The sequence below is a fragment of the Prosopis cineraria genome, unplaced genomic scaffold (genome assembly GCF_029017545.1).
Source record: "Prosopis cineraria cultivar Desert tree isolate PC_DT_omini unplaced genomic scaffold, ASM2901754v1 PC1166, whole genome shotgun sequence".
NCBI lineage: Eukaryota > Viridiplantae > Streptophyta > Magnoliopsida > Fabales > Fabaceae > Prosopis > Prosopis cineraria.
In genome coordinates, this window is record NW_026556491.1 from 1 (window position 1) to 9,086 (window position 9,086).

The following is a 9,086-nucleotide window of genomic DNA, read 5'->3' on the forward strand; positions in this document are numbered from 1 at the left end:
AATGTTCTATTTCTGTATAAGTACTAAAATCCCAATTTTATTGAATAAAATTATCTCAACGTAATAATGAGATTTATCCATGTTGAAAAGAAAACGTATGGAAGCCAATATTAATGTTTTAAAAATAATAAGATAAAGAAATTTACCCATTTATGGAGATTCCAAAAGCCATTTCCCCTATCAGTAATGAAAAATAGTTCCCCTGCATAATGAAAATTATTCAAAAAATTGTTTTGACATAAAAATCAGAAGGCTAAGATCATTACTAATTTTCTAGTTGGATTCAACACCATCTTAAGAACACAGTAACATTATACATAAATTCATAACATTCACTGACGGCAACACACATCTCTAAAAACAATGACATGCAGTTATGCACCAAGAGTGTGGATAGCCGACATAATTAAACACTTAATTATTAATGTTAATGGGGCATTTCTATACCATTAGGGGACCACTTGGGTTCAGTTACAGACTCCACAAGCGAAGGATCAATGCCGGCAATGCAGCTGCGCTTAGAGATCTCTCTGCATGTAATCTCAAGATGATTAATTAGCTTCTAACTGAAACATGGCACGCATAGAATAGAAAACTGTCACCAACTAAGATGCAGAATTTGAAAAAGCTGTCACAAAGAATTGAAAAATAAACCCGCTAAAAAAGAAGGGAAAGGAATGGGATAATAAACCTATGTGTAGACACAAATTAAATAATCGCTTTTGTCTTTCCCAAGATTACCGAAAGAGGCAGGATTACATGAGTTTGTAGGGTTTATGTGTTTTTGTTGTAGGGTTCACAAAACAGTTGAATGCCTGTAAAATGTCAGCTATTCCTATCCAAACATGGAATATAATAACCAAAGCACATCACGAAATGGAAGTATGTAATGAAAGTATGTTTCATCATCAGTTCAATAAGAGAACCAACTCGGTAAACAAACTGAATTCTTCCAACTGACGCATAAATGCTTGCTCACCCATTTTCAGAATATAACCGACCCAAAGTTCTGATTTATCCCAGGGCATGTTAGGGTGATTCCACTGAATCCATGCTATCCGTTCATTTTTTGGATCAAAGCGTGGGAAAGCATAGAAGTCACTTCCGCTAACTAATACTTCAGGTTCTGAATGTCACAACAAAATTTTGATTAGATAACGCATGGAATCATCAAAAAGCAACGGGAAAACCTACGGACATCATGATGGAATACGTATTCACAGTATTCAATCAACCCTACCTTGAACATCCTTATTGCCAAGAGCTATTGATACAATTGTTGTGGTTGAATTTATATTGCTAACCCGACGATCTACCAAAAAGATGTATCACTGAATAAATGAGTGATTTAATAGGTGTAGATGTTGTGGGAACATTCTAAAATAAGTAGTAGAGACAGGTTTTTTTCTTTCCATTAAAAGTTATTATGAGCGTAACCTTCCTGTACACAGACATAACGGTTAAAGCGTGCATCCAATAATCATCAGCATAGCTAACTACTGGTCCCCCGTAATCGGGAGTGAGAGGGACGGGAGTAACATCTGCAAGGGACGAGCCACATAATTTCAGTATTAATTACATTCCAATGAATTCTTAGTAGGCCAAGCCCATTTTAGAAGTGATGCTCTCTCTACAAGATTTCTCTACAAAGATTTTCTCCTAGCACGCTTCACATACACTTGCGAGAACATCGAAACAAGTGGTGCAGACGCCAAACTTACTTATTGCTTATAAGCCGGGGGAAAAGGTTGATACAGTATATTAGAAAGAAAACGGAATGCGTGATTGAACAACAAAAGACAAGCACGAGAGGTGAAAACCACTCAAAAAGTCAAAAATGCAAGCCACACAAGTGCCCTGCCAATAAATCTGTTTCGGAAAAAAATTAAAAAAAAGGTTTAACTTCACCTTTGAAGAATGGAGAATGGTGATGCTAAACTGGAGAACTTATAGATTGCTTGTACAGTCTCTGATCCTTGTAATTTGCGAAGATAACAACGTCTCCCGAAACACTGAAGGCACCACCTCCATACTCTTGAGCGACTGTTCGCACTCCGAACTCTTTCGGCGTGATATCGATGGGCTCATCTCTCTGGTTTTTCGGCTCTCTAACAAGGACCGTCCTCCTGAAACACAATCACCAAATGGATTTATTTCGATAACTCTAAATTGCAAAAGATAGCGAAGTTGGATCGGCGAGTTTACTTGAGCAAGTGATAAAGAAACAGAACAACATACAACGCTCATACCCAGACTCGGTGGGGCGGGATTCCAACCAGATGAGGCGACCATGACCATCAACGGCAGTGCCACGAGTCTCTTGGAGGCACCGGAGACAACATCAGCGGTGAGAGGAGACTTCCAGGAGCCATAGGGAGCAGAGATTAGTTCTTTCTGAGCTGCATCCTTGTTGTGTGCAGATGTCGGTAGGGTAGTCATTGCCTTGCAGCTTTGACGCTGCGACTGAGTTACGGTGCCAAGAAAGGCGACAAGTCTCGCGTTGAAATGGTGGAACTTGTAGCGATTAAGGCATCCAGAACCGGCAGGAGCATACCAAAGGAGGATACTGCCTGCGGCTAACGGAATCATCCACTGGAATAAAAGAATGCAGTTGAACCAAGCGTAAGTTTATACAAAATATTTTTCTGGAAGGAAGGGGCAAGCAATACAAAAAAGCAAATTAAAAAAGGGAGGGAGGCTGAATGCCTTAAGGTCCAGCAGAAAATAAGCTAGGTTCGAAGTTGAAACAATGCAGCAGGGGCCTCAGGCTCAGGGTAATTTAGGTTGAAACGAAACAGGGGAACGAGGTCCCCACTGGCCACAGCATGTCTTGATGGGCTGGCATATGTAGTTCATCAACTCAAGCAATGTAAATGAATTGGGCCAACCAATCTAATTTTATACATCAACCGGGATAATCCAAGTTGCTTCGCATTCCAACTGTTGAGAAAGACCGCATGAGACACGTATGCATGTGTATTTAATGGGCTGGTTTCTCAAAGGTGAGCTCCGAAAAATTCTCAAAGGTCTCAATTTTTATAAAATGCTAATCTTCACAAAGTCAGTACTTATTTTGATTCAATGTAAGTTTTATCACTCATTGAGCACAACTTTTATAAAAGACACTCAATTTTGATATCATCAAAAATATTAGATATCTCATATGAAGAATTAGATGATTACCTTCGACCATGTTTGTGGAGAAGCCAACAAATATGCCGACTTACTTACATGATAGCATTCTTAGGACAACTTAGACATTAAAATTATTGACAATCCCCCATCTGATTTTGTCACTTGTGTAAGGTTATACCATGGCCTTATAATAAAAAGAAAAAATGGGTCCAATTTCCCTACTTATCAAGGGATGCTCATCCAGTAATGAGATATGGACCATTTAGATATCTAATTTGGATAGTCCAGATTTAAAGTATTATTATATATTTTTTATTTTAATATTTATTAAAATCAAAAATTATAAAAATAATTTTAATAAAATTTTTTATTTTTAATCTGATCTAAATTTAATTTGAAGGGCTCAATTTAATATAAAAAATTTTTATAATTATTATATATTAATTATTCAAATGTATTTTACACAGTCTAAGTTTAATTTGGTTTAAGTTGAACCATGCAAAGTACATTTAGATGATTAATATACATCAACCATAAAAATTTGAATGTTAATTAGACCCTCTAAGTTAAATCTAAACCATATTAAAAAATAACTTTTATTAAAATTATTTTATAAATTTTATTTTAATAAATATAATATGTAATAATCCATATCAAATTCTGGATAGTCCATATCTCATTACATGGATGAGCACATTAAATTTGGATTGTGAAGAGTACATATAGATAATCATTGTACATCAACTATAAAAAATTTAATATTAAATTAGACACTTTAAATTAAATCTAGATCAAATTAAAAATTAAAAAAAGTTAACATGATTATTTTATAATTTGTATAAATTTTATTGTAATAAATATAATATATAATACTTTAAGTTTGAACCATCCAAGATTTAGATAGTTCAAATCTCATCACAAGGATGAGCACCTGTGATGGGCGGGAAAACCAATTCCTTATTTAATTAACAAATTAATCAATGAAAGTTAAGTATAGTGAAATGAGCTAATTTCTCACAGTTTAATAGAAGAGGGTTCAAATTTTTACTAGAAGCTATTCATGTGTAGTACTCTACAGTGTTTTGAACATAATTGACTCCAATTAAAAAGAAACATGTGAGTACAAAAAAAAAAACAAATTAACTCATTGAGAAAAAAAAAAGGTTCTTGAAACTGCAAGACAAATGCCAAAACAAAGTTCATGCATCGATATGAGTTTCTTACCATTAAAAAATCCCACAGCTCTTTCTTTTGACTTGCTTCTGTGAATTAAAAAAAGGTTAAAAAAAAAAACAGACAAAGAGACCTTTAGGTTTTATTGGAAAAATAATTGATAAATTCAAATAATGACACATTTTACGTTGACCGTAACTTATAAGACCTTGACCTTTGACTTTTCATGAGCGAGAGTAAGACACACACTAATGATTAAGAACATGTACATACAAAAAGGAAGTACATTATCTCCTAGATCTGTTGTCATTGTTCACCATCTAAATTCGACACGGTGGGGATGATCAGATATTGTGAGAAGAGCTATATCACTGTGCAGCCGGTTCACATTTCTATCCTCATAATTAGAACGGTCTCTGAACTCTGATAACCATTGCCAGGGAAAGGGGGGGAAAGCAGGAAGAGGGTGATCCAGACAAGCTGGGCGCGTGGCATGTTCTAAGTGGGATCAATGCTGAAAATTGAGAACTTCCGGAAGGACTCGATATCTGTTCACACCAAAGTTGGCTTCGCACCATGTAAGTCACTGACTATAAACATTCAACCATGGCTTTTTTTTTTTTTTAATTACATATGTGTAATCTGGCCAACTTGAATAAATTCCACATATTTTTAGGTTGGATTTGAAAGTTTAGAATATATTTATTCGGATCACCCAAATAATCTCGAATAACCAAATTATGTTTTATGATTAATAGAATTAAATTAAACTTCACCCCAGCTTGCACTTAGTAGTATTCGCAAACCATATCTCAGACTATCAATTCTCACATTTCACACGTTTCTAAATAAAGTTTTAATAACTATTTGTTTTGATTTTCTTAAAGAATGTTAAGGAAAAATAAATTCAAGAAGTTACTTTATATGCTTTTATTTATACTCTTTCAATAATTGGTCTCACCTTCATAAGGATAACAAAAAAAAAGGCACATTGCACTAGTATGTTGCTTGAAAACTCTTGATTTTTTAAGGTAAAGATTGAAACTGTTTCAAAAAAAAAAGAAAAAGTAAAATAAAATAATATTTAATAATTTAAACTTGAAATGTTAGGGTTAGACTTGTCCATATAGACTTTTTATATGATAAGCCAATTCAAATAAACCTGCCCTAATTGAATCACCAGTTGTTCTATCTATGATATATGTCTGCTTTTAAACTTAAACATATTCACTACAAAGATGACGAGACCAAGCGTTAACCGGATGCATAATAAAAAAGTAGAGACGTGCTATATAAAGCATAAACAAAATCAATAAGGAAACTTGTGAGATTATCCCAACATGTTAAGCTTGATTGCCTCACCCCCGAAGAAAAGGACAGCTTCTTTTATTGATCTCCATCCAATTTTGAGGCGGTACCATCATTTTCATAATATGTTATTCTCACTGTTTAACTCGGAAATCAAACAGAAAGTTCACCGTGATTTTAGCTCTCCCTCTCCCTCTCCCTCTCTCTCTCAAGAGTTTCTGATGTAACCCCAGTTAATTTCGCAAGTACGACACATCAAGCTTTTTATAGAGTATTAGTGCTTTCTACTATCACGGAGTTTCAAATTTTGATTGCGTATCAATCAAAGCATGTCACCTCTTAATCAGCTAAGATTTTCTTGCTTTTCCGGAAAGAGGTTTTGATCAAATGCATATATTTCCAAATAAGCCCCCAGGCAATTGAATCCTTCACATTAAACAGCTAGTAAAGGCGGGGTAACTCAGCGATCCCATCACCACACCAACAATTGATAGGCAAAGACAAAAGGACTTAAGGATTCGATAGTAATTGAGCCGAGGACCATTCATTGATTTGAAACTCCCCAATCTTACATGCAGTCAAACTTCAGCCTAACTTGATTCTACATTAAAAAAAAAAAAACTATAAAAGCCACTATTGAAGGCCTCCCGTCCCTACCACACGATTTAACCACACACCTCAGCGTTTTAATTTGATCCTGATCCTGCTTGCAGCTCGAATCAAGCACAGTGTTTCTTTTCTTTTTCATCATGCTCATAGCTGGCACCAAAAGTGTGATGAATAAAAATGCTTGCTAGCTCACGTATGATGCAATTAGAAATTTTTTGAATAGAAGAACACGAGCGGCACGAAAGATAGAGGTGTTCGAATCAGATTGCCATGTAGCATAGGTTGGCAGCTTTATGTCCCTAACACGGTACCGTAGGAATGCCGACACGGGTCCTTTCTTTTTCACGAGTCGCATGAAAGGTCCCCACTGTAGGACACTAATTACTCAGATTTGGTTTGGAGATTAATGGACAGCCTGCGCGTCTTCCCAAGCGGTGCTGTTTCCTAGCCTAATTAACAGCCTGAATGACTACTAATACCTATACATGAAGCTGAAGAAGTTATATTATAGGACGAAGCTTTAACCCTGCAACTTTATCATGAGTATAATGGTAGAGATGTATTTTTATCTCAGAAATATTTTTTAAAAAACATTCAATATTTTAATTTTTTATTAAAATAATTTTGTCTTAATATTATTAAAACAAAATATTTTTTCCCTTTTTATTAAATTTTTAACATTAATCTTAAACATTAATTGTTAAAAAATTTGATAAAAAAGACAAATTTTTTTTTTGATAACATTAAAGATAAAATTATTTTAACAAAAACGTTGAGCATTCTTCAAAAATATTCCAAAAATAAAAACGTACCTTTACCCTAACAAAGGTAACTAAATAAAAGGGAGAAAATAGTGCTGCTTGATGTATTTTTAGGCTTGGAACTTTTAATGTGTCATTCTTTAATATCTATTATAATGTCTTAACTTATTAATTTTATTTTTTTATATTGTTGACTTTTACATAAAACAAAAATATTTTAATATTTTGAAAATCCAAAGCGGTAAAAATTTATATTTTTTATAATTTTTTACAGAAAGATATTAGAATTATAACCTTTTTTTTAAAAAAAAATATAAATCTTTACTGTTTTGAAATTTTAAAATATCAAAATATTTTTTATTTTATATAAAAGTCAATAATCTCAAAAAACAAATTAAAGAGTTAAAATATTATAATAAATATTAAAAAATGACATATTAGAGACTCTTAAATAATTTTTACTGCCTAACACACCTTCATTGAGAAATGAGAATGACATATCGCCTGACGCATTAACAAGGGGCAACTAAAGTGGGCAAGGGAAAGGGAGAGTCACTTGAGAAGAAAAAATGACTCCATAATAATGTTCCCGGCACAGAAATGTTAGGGGAAGGATGGGCTGCATCTTAATAATCAGCGATGGTTTGTGATGGCTTTCCAAAAGCATAAAGCAAGTGATGTTAAGCCACGCGCCTACGTACTCGAAAAACAATAATCCTCTTCTTCCTTCTCTCTCTTACCATTTCCCAGAAATTTTTCATTTTTTCTTCTTCAACGTCCCCACAATCACACCCTGCGGTCCAGCCTCTCCTTACCTTATCACATTCTACTCCCCTCTCTATTTCTAGAAACTAGGTCACGTCAACCATTAATCTTTGCTCAAAGTAATTTGAAAGGCCCTCTTCCACTACCCCACTTGGATGGATTCCAAGACAAAGCCCCATTAAGGATCGTCAACTAACTTCGTAACTGGCCAGACCTACTCACCAGCACTGGCAAGACCAATCTCTATAAGCTTCCATGCATCCCTGCCATGATTCAAATTAATAAATTTTACTTTATTTTTTATTTTATAATTATTAGAATAAGAATTATAAAAATAAAAAATTTAACCTTTTATCAATTTAAATAAAATAGATTTAATTTTATAGTTTAAATCAATATTAAAATCTTTTGAAATTTTTATAAATTAGCCGTCCAAAACTACTCTGGACAGTTTTGTTTTAAAATTTTTAACTCTCAACTTTTTTTAATTTTTTTTAAAAATGTCAGTTTAGATGTTATATTTATTTTTAATATTATTATTACTAAAATAAAAAAATATAAAAAAATTAATGTTTAATTTAAACCATTTCACATGTAAATTTGTAAAAATTATAAAAATATTATTATTAAATTGAATAGTCATTATTTTTTTATATTAAAAAATAAAAAAAATTTTTTCAAATGAAGTGCCCTTTTATTTTAGCTTATTTTATAAAAAATTTGAAAAAATATATTTTATAAATTTTTACTATGTTTGTCTAACTTTTAAAAATAATCAAAATATGAGAAAAAGCATATTTTTTTCATTTTAAAAAGCTACTCAAGATAATTTTTTAAAATAATTTAATGTGGTAGATGAGAGAAAGTATTTTTAAAAAGATGAGATGCATAAAAATATTATAAAATTTTAAATAATATAATAATAAATTATTTTTATAAAAAATCAAAGAAGATATCATAAAATTTAGAAATAACTAACTAATAGTCACTTTTTATTATTGTAATCAAATGTAAATAATATTTTTTTAATAAAATATCTACAAAATAAATCTCTTTTTATAAAATCTCTAAACTATTTAATAAATTATTTAAAAATTATTTATTTTTAATTTTAAATGAACGAGCCCTAAATCTGTATTGTTCATATGACTGGTAGATTCATTAAAATTTTTATATTTGTTGTCTTAATAAATATTAAATAAAAACAAAATAAAAACTTGTGAATCTGGACCATCAGATTAAATTTAGATTGTTGATTAGGGGATGAGCACCCAAGTCAATTCCGTACCCTCTCTTTTGATTCTGAGCCATGAGACGGCAACGAGGTCTGTTTTT

The 9,086-nt window shown here is 32.4% G+C and overlaps 1 long non-coding RNA gene across 1 annotated transcript; it reads right to left on the reverse strand.

Annotated features, from left to right (window-relative positions):
• Positions 1–146: 146 nt before the first annotated feature.
• On the reverse strand, positions 147–1,533 carry LOC129299461 (uncharacterized). Its single transcript, XR_008590579.1, has 5 exons — positions 1,438–1,533; positions 1,241–1,312; positions 980–1,126; positions 448–530; positions 147–202 (listed from the first exon to the last, which is right to left on the reverse strand). It is a non-coding gene; the product is annotated as an uncharacterized LOC129299461 (long non-coding RNA).
• Positions 1,534–9,086: the final 7,553 nt, after the last annotated feature.